This window comes from Chelonia mydas, chromosome 4 (genome assembly GCF_015237465.2).
Source record: "Chelonia mydas isolate rCheMyd1 chromosome 4, rCheMyd1.pri.v2, whole genome shotgun sequence".
NCBI classification, from domain to species: Eukaryota; Metazoa; Chordata; order Testudines; family Cheloniidae; genus Chelonia; species Chelonia mydas.
Genome location: NC_057852.1, coordinates 104,638,985 through 104,652,565, shown reverse-complemented (window position 1 = coordinate 104,652,565; position 13,581 = coordinate 104,638,985).

Sequence of the window (13,581 nt, the reverse complement as noted above, 5' to 3'; positions counted from 1 at the left end):
GCAAATATAGGCAGGTAAATCTAACTTCAGAAGGACGCAAATTGGTTGAAAATATAGTAAAGAACAGAATTATCAGGCATATAAATGAAAACAATATGCTAGGGAAGAGTCAACATGGCATTTGTAATGGGAAATCATTCCTCACTGATCTATTAGAATTCTTTGAGGGGGGTCAGCAAACATGTGGACAAGGTTGACTCAGTGTATATAGTTGTGATGCTGGTAAACCAAGTGCAAGCTCTTGCCAAGGCCATAAACATTAGGTAAGAACTGAAACTCATAGCTGGAAACCAAGCCAGCTCACCTGCATGTTAGTTTTATTCAAAATAGGTATTAGTCTTATCAGAATGTATTTAATGTTTAGACTCTATGAAATGCTTGTAAATTGCTGCGTGCATTAATCTTACACGTAATGTTTATAATCCATGCTGTAAGAAACGTACAAGTTTTGGATAACTTTGAAAATGTTTTCTCTGAACTTGTGATCCCAGGCATAGGAATCATTCCTCCCCTCCCCCACCCCACGCATTGATTCAGGAGGCCTATCAAGATTAAATGGGCCATTAAAGAACACCCTAATACAAAGGATTGGTGTATGGCCCTATCACACATTGGAAATGCTACATACAAAAGACCTCATCTCATAGACTGGAAGATTAAATGTAAAAGATAAAACAGGGTCACAGGAGAATTTTTCATCTCTTTCCTGTCTGAACACTCAGAGAGCCAGAGATATTACAATAAGGGCCTGTCTACACTACAATATTTAGTTGACCTATGCTACCTTCTCTCCTCTGGCTGGGAGATCCACACTTGGTGTCTGGTCGGCTTCCATGCTCCCAGCAGAGAGATGGGAGCCAGGATCCCAGAGGTCAGAAGGGCTCTCAGCAGGAAGTGGGGAGCCCAGCTGACAGGTCAAGGCAGGACCCTGGGTGGCAGCCCAGCTTGAAGAGGAGACCTGGCAGCAGCCCAGCTGTGGAGCCACAGAGCTGTGGAGTTGATAAAACAGCTGATGTAAGGAACACAGTGTCTACCCAGACACTGCATCGCCCTAACTACACCAACATAAGCCCTACGCCTCTCATGGAGGTATAGTTGGTAACTTACATCAGAGGAGCAAGGCTATAGTGTAGACCAAGACTAAGGGCATGTCTACACTTACCTCCAGAGCGATCGATCCAGCGGGGTCAATTTATCGCGTCTAGCGACTACTGAGCACTCTCCCATCGACTCCGGTGCTCCACCGGAGAGAGAAGAATAGGCAGAGTCGACAGGGGAGTGGCAGCAGTCGACCTACCACAGTGACGACACTGATGTAAGTAGCTCTAAGTACATCAACTTCAGCTACGATATTTTCGTAGCTGAAGTTGCATAACTTAGACCGATTTAGCTTGCCCCCCCCCCATTCCCCAGTGTAGACCAGGCCTAAGGCAGGGACCTAGACAAATTAGAGGATTGGGCCAAAAGAAATCTGATGAGGTTCAACAAGGACAAGTGCAGACTCCTGCACTTAGGACGGAAGAATCCCAGCACTGCTACAGACTAGGGACCGAATGGCTCGGCAGCAGTTCTGCAGAAAAGGACCTAGGAGTTACAGTAGATGAGAAGCTGGATATGAGTCAACAGTGTGCCCTTGTTGCCAAGAATGCTAAAGACATTTTGGGCTGTATAAGTAGGGGCGTTGGTAGCAGATCGAGGGACGTGATCATTCCTCTCCATTTGACATTGGTGAGGCCTCATCTGGAGTACTGTGTCCAGTTTGGGGCCCCACACTACAAGAAGGATATGGAAAAATTGGGAAACGTCCAGTGGAGGGCAACAAAAATTATTAGGGGGCTGGAGCACATGACTTATGAGGAGAGGCTGAGGGAACTGGGATTGTTTAGTCTGCAGAAGAGAAGAATGAGGGGGGATTTGATAGCTGCTTTCAATTACCTGACGGGGGGGTTCCAAAGAGGATGGATCTAGACTGTTCTCAATGGTACCAGATGACAGAAAAGGAGTAATGGTCTCAAGTTGCAGTGGAGAGGGTTTAGGTTGGATGTTAGGAAAAACTTTTTCACTAGGAGGGTGGTGAAGCACTGGAATGCGTTACCTAGGGAGATGGTGGAATCTCCATCCTTATAGGTTTTTAAGTCCCAGCTTGACAAATCCCTGGCTGGGATGATTTAGTTTGTGTTGGTCCTGCTTTGAGCAGGGGGTTGGACTAGATGACCACCTCGAGAGGCGTAGGGCTTCCAACCCTGATATTCTATGATTCTATGATTCTTAGGATTATCCCTGTTTTTTTTTTTTTTTTTGCTTTTAAACCACATAGTTATAAATGTGTTTGGAGTTCCACCCCAAAACTGTGAAATGAGAAAAAATGTATGTTATTCTATTGTATTGGAATTCAATTAGAAGAGAGGCTGGGCTGACAGTTTTATTATTTGCTGATCACTGGGGTTTACAGTGTTAACTGGTTATTATTCACTTGATTGAATACATTTTAATAACCGTCCTGATATTACAAATATTGTTGGGTACCAAATATGAGCAGTGACCATAGAAAATAAAAATCCCCTCTTACCATGTTATATACCTTGTTGTTTTTTTTAAAAAAAAGAAACTAGTATTCATGTTGAAAAATTAGAGATACAGATGGCATTTCTCTAAAGGCTTAACTGTGTCAGATCAGAGCCCTGAATAAGTTTAACTCCAAGGGAAGCTGAAGGTGGGATTTTGCTTCAGGGAGTTGTGCAGGCTTCACTGTCATGCTGTATGAGTTCTAATTATTCTTTTTGAGAGTAGTAGGGCATTTTGTCAAAATCTCCAGAATACTTAAGTTAATATTTCAAGATCTATTTATAGGTTAGAACACCCAAATGAGCAGTTTGAAACAATAGCCCATTCTCTACCCGCTGCTCTTTAGTAAGGTATTTCTACAAATCTTTTCATTACAGTAGTTACAAAATCTCATTGTTTCTACTCTATCCTAAGACTAACCCAAATTGTCTCAGCTTGCTTTGGGGTAGACTTTTATAATGCTTCAGATCCCACAATGTTTGCAGAACAGGTTAAAATTTACACTTGTTTTAATGCACAGTCAACCTGTTGAACTCTTTGCCGGAGGATGTTGTGAAGGCGAAGACTATAACAGGGTTCAAAAAAGAACTAGATAATTCCTGGAAGATAGGTCCATCAATGGCTATTACCCAGGATGGGCAGGGATGGTGTCCCTAGCCTCTGTTTGCCTGAAGCTGGGAATGGGCAACAGGGGATGGATCATTTGATGATTACCTGTTCTGTTCATTCCCTCTGAAGCACTGGGCATTCATTGGCCATTGTCAGAATTCAGGATTCTGGGCTAGATGGACCTTTGGTCTGACCCGATATGGCCGTTCTTATGTTCTAATATTAGATTTTCCTCATATCCATCAATTTAACCTCTCTCTCCAAACTCTCAGAGGAGTGGGGCCAGGGGAGAGGAAAACATATAATTTTCCATTGTACAGTTGAGTCAGCCCTGCCTTCTCCTGGGGGCATGGTCTATCTGGATGCCTTTAAAAGCAAGCATTTAAGTAGACTCTTGGGAGTAAGGTTTTCAGTTGTGTTGTTTTGGTGCTGTTGTCTGTGGCCCACCCTCACTCTCCTCCTTTTTAAAATTTATTGAAAACTAGCAACAAAAAGAAAAAAAAAGATCAAATACTTATTTTCCACCAACAGATATGCCCAGTAGAACACTTGTTTCTCTCCGGAACTACAGTCTTTTTTGTTGCAGGACCCTACTAATTTTTTGGGAGTCTTCCTGATATTTTTGCTCTGTAGGTTTTACTTCTTGTAAATTACTTAGGTTTTATAACAAAAGTGGGAGCGGGGAAGAGTTGGATGGATGTCCTGCACCCCCACTTCTTGGTAGATTTGATTATTCTAATTTGTAATTCAATTGTCATTGCCTTTTCCTGTTTCACCTTAATTCACTGGTTTCATTCTACTTCTCTGTCCCCATCCCATCCCCTTCCACCACCTCTCCTCTCCCCCCTTGCCATCTTCTGGGATTTCTCCAACTTTTTTTAACCCCTTGAGTCATGAGTCATGCTGGCTTCAGGTATTATAACATGATTTGCCTAACGTGAGAATAAAAATAGATCTAACAATGTTTTTAGATTGTAAAACTAATGTTACCTGTTTTATGTAGGACCTTAGAAAGTGCTGTATAGTTGATACATCAGTAGCTTCCACTTTTGTAATAAATTATCAGTTTTTGTTACAACTGATGGCCATGTCCATCTGATGTAAGTGGGCTGTCTTTTATGTTTTAGTGGTGGTATTCCATTATGCTACTTCTAACATCAGTCCGAAGCAGAATTTCATTCGGACAAAATAGATGGACAGAGTTGTTAGTTTAAATTAAAGTTTAATTCAAGCTCTTCTGAGATCTTATGTTTTGGTTTTAAGATCTTATCCTTCCAAAGAAAAAACAGATAAAAGTATCATTGATTCTCTTAATTAAAGTTTCTGCTACTGAGTACCCCTTAACAAGAGAAATACAATAACAATTATAGTTGCTCACAAAGGATTTCACAAATTGTAAAGGGACTATCTGAAATGTCTCCTTTTTTAATCTCCCTGAAGCTGTACATTTATTTTCATTTCAGAGGTGCTACAGCATTCCTAATCAATGGCAGGTACATCTCTCTTTAAAGTAATTTTCCTTACTTTCTCCCTCCCTCCCCCCTAAAAGAAAAAAAGAAAGCATTTCTTTAAATACTAAGGCCCAGATTCTGCTCCCCTTACTCTTTGAGACTCATTTCTTTTCCAATAACTGTTCCTTTTTTTTATTCTTTTTTTGCTTTCCAAGTGAGGTGCTACTCAATTGGACTAAATCTGGTTGAATCTGGCCTTAAGTGAAGTACATTCACTCCCCATAGTTTTCTACCTCACTGTAGAGTTATCCCATGAGGATGCTTCATTGCCAGTCTGTCTTTCTACTTTTCTAACTATAAGGAAGGTTTTTAGAAGGTAAAATGTGTTACATGTGAAAATTAACTGCAATAGCTTTGTTTATTATGTTTATTACCAAAACCAAGCAACCCTGTCCCCCCACCAAAAAAAAGTGTAGGCAATTGGACACCTGCTTAGTTTTGCACATGTGAGCAGTCCTAGTGAACTGAACTGGGTGTCTATAGGATCAAACGAAAGCTTGGCACTAATACATAATTTTAGAGACATTCTAAATGCATTTTTTTCATTGTGCTTCTTGCTTGTCTTGTTGATTCCTCTATTTATCCATTCATTGTTTTATTTGAATCTGTACGGGCAGGCTTAAATCAAGGCTCCTCTTGACAGCATATTTACTCTCCCACTCATACCTTTAATTACTAGTTGAGTGGACTATTTCAATGTATTATTCTTCTCAACTGTTCAATAAAGGGCTTCCAGTTGAGCTTTGAATTAAGCTGCTCTGGTCTGGGCCATGAGTATAGGGTTGGAGGTCACATCATTTCTGTATTTGTCTTGCTAAATGGTTTTCTGCCAAACTTATAGCTGTTTTTTAAATATTACTAGTATTTGACAAACCTTGGTCTGGCATATATATGCTTTTGTATCTTGAAGAGATAGATTGTACCTCCCGTCCCCCAGGTCTTAACTTGTTTCCTTTGCTTCTCTATTGTTGTCCCTCTGATCTAACCTAAATCTTGCAGTGTGTGAACAATTATTTGTTCATGAGTTGGCTGTGGAAAAAATATGAATATGTTCATAAACATTAGATTAATGTATTATTATTTTGTACATTATAATCTATATCATTGATTCAAAATATTGAGTCACAAGTAGTAAAATCTCAAGAGAAATGAATCAGGACAGTTATTTAGAGAGGAAGAATAACAGTTTAGCGACTGGACAAAAGCTTTTAAGGCTTTTACGATGGAACACAAATAACTTATATAGTAGAAGGTAAATAACTTTTTAGGGTCATTGTAAAATATCTGTCATACAAATTTACTTCAATTTGAAATGGAATTAGGCTGTGCTTTATTATATGATTTTTTGGTGAAAAAGATGCTTAGAAAAAGTTTAATAAAAACCCCATCTTAACTACGTTTGCCAAAAAAATAATAATCTTTCCATATTGCTTGTTTTCTTTTCCAGTGGGTCTTATTTAGTAAAATGTTTAGGTTGCCTTAGGCTGTAAAGTCTGTCATTTATTGAGAGAAACAGGGTGGGGATAGAATCCTCCCCATCAGAATTGATGACACCTAATTACAGTCCAAAAAACCCAGAACTCCCCAGGGAAGAAGAGAATTCAGGGCATGCTCAAGTGAAATTGTTTAAGGCTATTTTGGATGGTGCAAGTATTTATGAGTTGTATTAATAATAAATGAACTAATGTTGTAGCTCTACAATTTGCAAACAACCTTATCTGACCATTGGGAAGATGCCTGCTTTTTGGCAATAATGAAAGTACATAAATATTAATACATTTCTTTAAAAAGACTGTTGTATAGTTGTTGACTGTACATAAAGTTTAATGAAGAATATGAAGAGAAGCGGCCATTGCAATTTGGGGTAGCTGTTCGTTTTTCATCATTTATTGTTTGAAAAGTCCATTCGATATTCTTTCTGTAATAATGACTTAGCTGTGAACCGGTTATTTAACCAAAGTAGTGGTTACTTATTGAACCACAGTGCAAGTGAATTATAGACATGAATAGGAACTTTATAACTCTCCTCACAGAGCCTGTTAGTGTGCTTTCTAAATTCTGACTCAGAGCTGCATAGATGTTGTATAATCTCTGGGTAAATTAAACAGAGATGAACTGCATGTAAAAAATTACTGACCATACACACAACAAACCACAATAAATGGAAATTACACATTTAAAAATTATTCAGAATTAAAACTACAAAGCTATTTTGCATTTGTTAAACTTTTGTTTGTGGGCATTCCCTCCTTATTATAGAAGGCTCATCAACCATTTGAACTGTACCCCACCAAAAAGGAAATCAAATTTATATGATATATTAAGGACATCATTACACATTCCTTAGACTCAGAGTTCTTCTACATGTTCAGGAAATGCCGGACGGAGTATTAGAAATCTTTATATAGTTTTGCTTATATATGTATTTTTTTCCTGATGGTGCTAGCGATGCAATGCAGGATTTTTTATTTGATTCTCCTGAGGGCTAAGCTGTCATCAGTTATCACTAAGTCTTCTGTCCTTGTACTGTACTTTTTTAGTTCTAAACTCAATCAATGTTGGCAGTGACTAGAGAAGAAAAATTGGAGCCATTACATTATTTTGTATCTGTCAACTTAATGTGACTCTATCTCCAATAAATTAATTGAATATTTATTTTCAGTGGCATAAATGTTTCTATTAACCATCAAGTATTTTCACATGATGATACAAATATTTATCCTGCATACCTGACCTAGTTAAGTGTAAAATTAGTGAGAGTCAAATCCAGCCCATTATCTTCTCTAGGTGTATATATCCTAATAGATAGGACCATCCAAGAAGGACATGGGGAGTCCACATCAAGTGTGTCAGGGGAGGTTAGAGCACGCATAGCTAGTGAATACATGGATCCATGGGTCAAACCGCACTGCAAAGTGGGGTCCAGCACCCATGGAGATGACAGTAGTCCTAAGGTTATAGCAGCAGCTATGGAGCAGAACTATTTTTGCTCTGCAGCTTGGTGAGAAGAACATGTTGCCTCGTGCGCCTAATCATTTTACACTGGCTTAGGGCAAGGTTGAAGATTTGACTCAGAGACAGAAGGCCTGATGAATGAAAATTCCTATGTCCCATTTCCATGTGATTCTTGCCCTTCTCTCAGCAAATGTATGCAATGCACTTTTCTGAATAACAAAACTTCTTTGTATGTGACCATCTTTTTCTTAGAGCTAGTCTTCACTATGGGGAGATCGATGCTGCTGCAATCGATGCAACAGGGGTCGATTTAGGGGGTCTAGTGAAGACCCATTAAATTGATGGCAGAGCACTCTCTGGTTGACCATGGTACTCCAGGTCTCTGAGAAGAGTAAGGGAAGTCGACTGGAGAGCATCTCCCATCAATGCAGAGCAGTGAATATTCCGGAGTATGTCGACCTAAGCTACGTCGACTCCAGCTACGTTATTCACATAGCTTGAGTAGCATAACTTAGGTCAACTTACTCCGGTAGTGAAGACAAGCCCTTAGTCAGTAGCTCTCCCTCCACAACAGAACATCAGATACATGTGAATGCTCTCTTTCAAGGTCTTTCTTACAATGGCACTAAAAATTAATCAGAATTCCTATTCCAGAACCCAGGCCAAGTAGCTGGATCAGGCATGGGGAAGATGTAAAGTGGTAGAGAATCATCCCCTCAGGCCTCAGGGCACCTGCTTAGAAGTCTTCAGAGGCTATGTTTTAATATACTGTTTGAAGCAGCCCTTTGCACCATTGGTGCAGTGCAAAGGGCTGGAAGATCCCTACAGAACAAGATCCTTGGGTTCTATAGTCCCATGGCTGACCCTACCCCCGCACCCTGGTGTGTTTCTGTGTAGGGTGGTGTAGTTCCCCAAATCCTATGGAGGGGAACCAACACAGTTCTAACATCAAGGAATCCTCTGCAATTACCAGAAAAGGATTTGACCCCTACTGAGTTGTGTTTCACATGTATAATTGGACACATCCTTGCTATCTTTAAACAGCTAAGGGAATCTCCATACCAATAATTTATTTAAACCATTCACAATGAGATGTTAATATTGAGCCCTTGAATAATTTTCCCTTTATAAATCTCTTCTTTAATTCTTGAATCTGGAGTATAATCCATGTCTGTTTTCAGTCTAGTGCAGGAAGTCCTCTGCAGTGCTTTGTCACAGTAGAGAGTTAGAACAAAATTAACTGCAGTTGGCCAGTGTGTTGTGGAGAGAGCATGATTCTGTCTTCCTATTCTGTTCATTAACATTTTTCTGACTATACAAAGACATGAAAATGCATAAAGGCTGTATGTCAACATCTGTGCAGCTAAGGTCTGCTAAACACAAAACACTTCACAGAGTGGAATAAATCAGTACAGGCCTTTAGAGCATACTGTTATTAGAGAACATGCTTATACATCTCTCAAATACCATACTGTTATTATTTATTTAGGGCTAAATTCTGATCCCCTTAACAATGAATAAAATCTTATTCCACTGAAATCAATGGAACAAATCCTCAATGGATGTATGTCTGGCTATCTCCACTGAAGTCAGTGGAGTTACATCAATATACACCATTTGAGGACCTGGCCCAATGGGGCACCCTTGGAGGAAGATGCTAACTAAATAGTAGTATCAGACTTATATAATACCTAAAAGTGTGCTAGGAGATTTACGGAATTATAATAAGATAGTTCTTTGTGCTGAAGAGGCCTTCATTCTGCACCTCTTACTCATGCAAGTGGTCCCACTACATTCAAAAGAACTACCTTAGTGATTAAGGATTAATTATGTGACTAAGGCTTGTAGGATTGGGCCCTAGAGAGACAACATACAGATGCAACATGAGATTGCTTGTTTTGATTCCTGTTTTAACTCTTAACAATTATCTATTTTCATTTTGTTATTAACCCTTTCCTGTTTTCTACTTTTTGGTTGGCTATTCTCCTATCTACTATTGTTTAACAGGTTACTATTAAAAAAAGACAGTTCCTATTTTATTAACTTTCCCCCTTTTCTTACTAGATCTTACCTAATCCTCCCCTACCACTGCACGCAGTCACACAGAATTCCATTCTCTTTTAGAACAGTATCCTTAAATATTAGGAGTCCTTGGGATGGTAGCAACTTTGTATTATCTCATCTCCCTGGAGGATGCAAAATGTATTATCCCCTTCCACTCTACCACCTCCCTTTGCAATCCGTTGTCCAGCTCTAAATGGTAGTTTGCCTAATTAAGATACGCGTCATCTACTAACATAGCTGGATATAAACCTAAAATAGGACATTAGCACAGAAAAATCAAGAAAAGGAAGCTGCTCACTAGAGATCACATTGTGATTCCCTAATGAGTAGCAACTAACACCACAAGTGGTCTCAGAGAAATCAGTGAGACTACTCATGGAATGAAGTACTCTCAGTGTGGAAAAGGGGATCAGAATCTAGGCATGAAAAGTCAGCTTAGTGTCATCTCACTGGCTGTTAGAAACATGTAAGAATTTTCTCCAGTCCTGTAGGTAAGTTACTCTGTCATTCAAAAAGATTTTCCACATGGCAAGTGATTTTTTTCTACGTTCAGACAAATTATGCAGAAAATCATTTCCTGGCAACAGCTAGCATAAATTGGAAAGTCTCATGCTTGAATTAAGGAATCCATATACAATAGCCCCAGAAAACACACAGCCTGTGTCAGAAAAGCAAGCTACTGTTATCTTAAATTCTTTGCTAATGTTTATTTCTCACCAAAAGTAGCAAAATGCATTTCTATAAATATATGCAGATTTACTATATAACAAGAAAGCATTTTTTTTTAATTTAGGTCCATCATCATGCTATATTACACACAGAAAGCTATGTTAAAAAGACATTAAGGTTTTAAAGTCAAGCACTCAAAACTTAGGAAATGCCAGAAATAAGTTTGCTTATGCAACCTAATTCAGCCCCCTTGTGCATGTGCATTGATACAATATTTATTTTCATGATCACATACTATCTGTTTTGCATGATCCTTGCATCATTCAGTGCACAGGTTGGATCTGCTCTGGGAATGAATCAAGGGTGTGTAATGAAGGAGACCTCCTCATAGGGCCCTGTCTCATTTGTTGCAGAAGTTGGAAGGTATGTAGTGAACGAGATGGAGTGTTGCTGGAGGAGAAAGGATGGACTCATGGTTATAAGCAGAAAAAGGACTGTCTTATTGTCCAGCTAGTTGTAGTCCTTCCCCCTTGCACCTCAGTTCCCAGTCTCCACCCCTGGTTCCCTGTCCCAGTTTCCTTCCCCAGCCAGTCCTACTCTCTGTCCCCTGCTCTCAGTCCTCAGTTTCTTGACCAGCCATTTCCAGTCTTCTCCCCATCTAAACTCCCCAGACACAGTTTCCCTCTCCTCCCTGCCAACTCCAGTCCCAGGCTCACGCTCCTACACCCCAGGCTCCTTATCCCAATATATTTCTCCCAGACTGGCTCATGTCCCATCTGCATTCAAATCAGGCAGTTTCCTCCTCCACACTGCCTGCGCCCAGCAGGAGGGTCACTGGAAGCACAAGAGAGATGGGTTCCTGTCAGTTCAGGTACCCAGAGCTGGCCCAGCCTGGCCCAGGGCAGCAATTGCTGAGATAGTTGTGATTAAACCTGGGTTGGGGCATGCTCAGTGTGAATGGAACCTTCAAAGATTTTAAATTTCTAAAATTTTGGAAGTTTCTACTGAGCATGTGAAATCTATGATTTTTCAAAGGCCTACACCTTGGCCAACTTTGGTGTGGATTTTCATGGGGATGGCACCAGTTACGAAGACCAGTCACTCCACTTCTGCCAGATTTCAAGTTCCTTCTTGAAAGCATGGATGCACTACAACATTTCAAAGAAAAGGTGGCAAGTTTTTGTTTGTTTGTTTGTTTGTAAATATGGGCAAGCAGCATATTTTCCCTTAGTCTTGTTCTCAGAAATGGGTGAACTGTTTTGGCTGAAATTTTCACCCAGCAGGGATAATTTCAGCCCAAATGTTTAAACTTCAGTGAAGTTATAAACAACTGAAAATAAGGTCTTATAATGGGAATTGTAGAGCAACTTTAATAATAGGCAATGCTCCCAGTCCCACCTACAATAGCTGCTAGAATATGCTTGGAGAAATCCATGTTCTACGGAGTGAAAGCCAAAGGCAATTTGAGTTGTGCAAAGGTTGCTAAATCAAGCCCCAAAGCCCTCTAGACTTTACATAAACTATGTTGTCAGTGCCATTTTGAGACTCTCTTGTCTGACCTAGTTACAACAAATGTGGCTGAACTGTGTCCGCGCTGCCTATCGTGTTTCCCAATCATGTTTCTATCAGGTTACCACCTTGTGTCTCAGCCCCAGAGCAGCACTAGTAGCACATGAAATAATGCATTCTGGAACATCTTATGGCTCCCTCTTTTAACAAGTAAACATTCAAGCATATCAGATTCAAAATTTCTGTTTCCTTTTCGTTTTTATAAAAAAAGGAACCTGATCCTCAGTCCGGCTATAGCCTATTTCCAATTCTCTGGTGGCACAAAGGGTCCATAATATTAGCTGAATCATACTCCAGGGGATTCCCCAAGTGTAGGACAAATGCCTAGATCAGGGATGGCCAAATTTACTGACCCTCCAAGCTGTATATGATAATCTTCAGAAGTTTGAGAGCCGGGAACATCTGCTTGGGCTCCTGTCCAGTGAGGAAGTGGGGTGGGGGGTGTCTCGGGGCTTCTGCCTGATGGGTGGGGGTAGGGTCTCAGGGATCAGGGCTTCAGCAGGAGTGGGTCTGAAATCTTGAGCCCTGGCTGGTGCAGCCCAACGGGCAGAAGCCCCAAGAGCTCCCCTCCTGCTGCGCAGAAGCCCTGAGACCCACTACCCTACTGTTGGGCAGAAGCATAGAGCTCCCCCCGCCCAACTCTGGTAGATGGAGAATGGGGGGAGGAGGTGTGGAGGGCTCTGCAAACCACACTTTAACTGTAAAAGAGCTGCCTGTGGTTTGCGAGCCACAATTTGGCCACCCTTGGGCTAGATGGTATAGAGTTGGTATAGCAGATGGGATGCTATACCTCCCAGCTCCCAGCACATGGGATTTGGCTGGGCAAAAGGAAGCATGGCCAGTACTCAGGCAATCTCCAGCCATTGTAAGTGTTCTGGGATCCCCAGGGAACCACGTGCAAGATAGAGGAGCCCTGAGACTGCTCTAAGTTGTGAGGTGGCCTAACCAGCCCTCCTGACACCAGGATCAGGGGCCTCCACAACTCAGCTGGATCAGAGGATCCCACCCACTGCTTACATTAAAAGAAAAAAAGACCAGGGCTGTCAAGTGATTAAAATAATTAATCATGCTTAATTGTGTGATTAAACAATAACAGAATACTATTTATATAAATATTTTTGGATGTTTTCCACATTTTCAAATATATTGATTTCAAGTATAACACAAAATACAAAGTGTACGGTGCTCACTTTATATTTATTTTTATTATAAATATTTGCACTGTAAAAATAAAAGAAATAGTATTCTTCAATTCACTTAGTACAAATACTGTAGTGCAATCTCTTTATCATGAAAGTTGAATTTACAAATATAGAATTGTGTACAAAAAATAACTGCATTCAAAAATAAAACAATGTAAAATTTTAGTGCCTACAAGTCCAGTCAGTCCTACTTCTTGTTCAGCCAATCACTCAGACAAACAAGTTTGTTTACATTTGCTGGAGATAATGCTGCCCGCTCCTTGTTTACAATGTCATCTGAAAATGAGAACAGTTGTAGCTGGCATTGCAAGATATTTACATGCCAGATGCATTAATGATTCATATATCCCTTCGTGCTTCAGCCACCGTTCCAGAGGACATGAGTCCATGCTGATGATGGGTTCTTCTCAATAACGATCCAAAGCAGAGCGGACCGA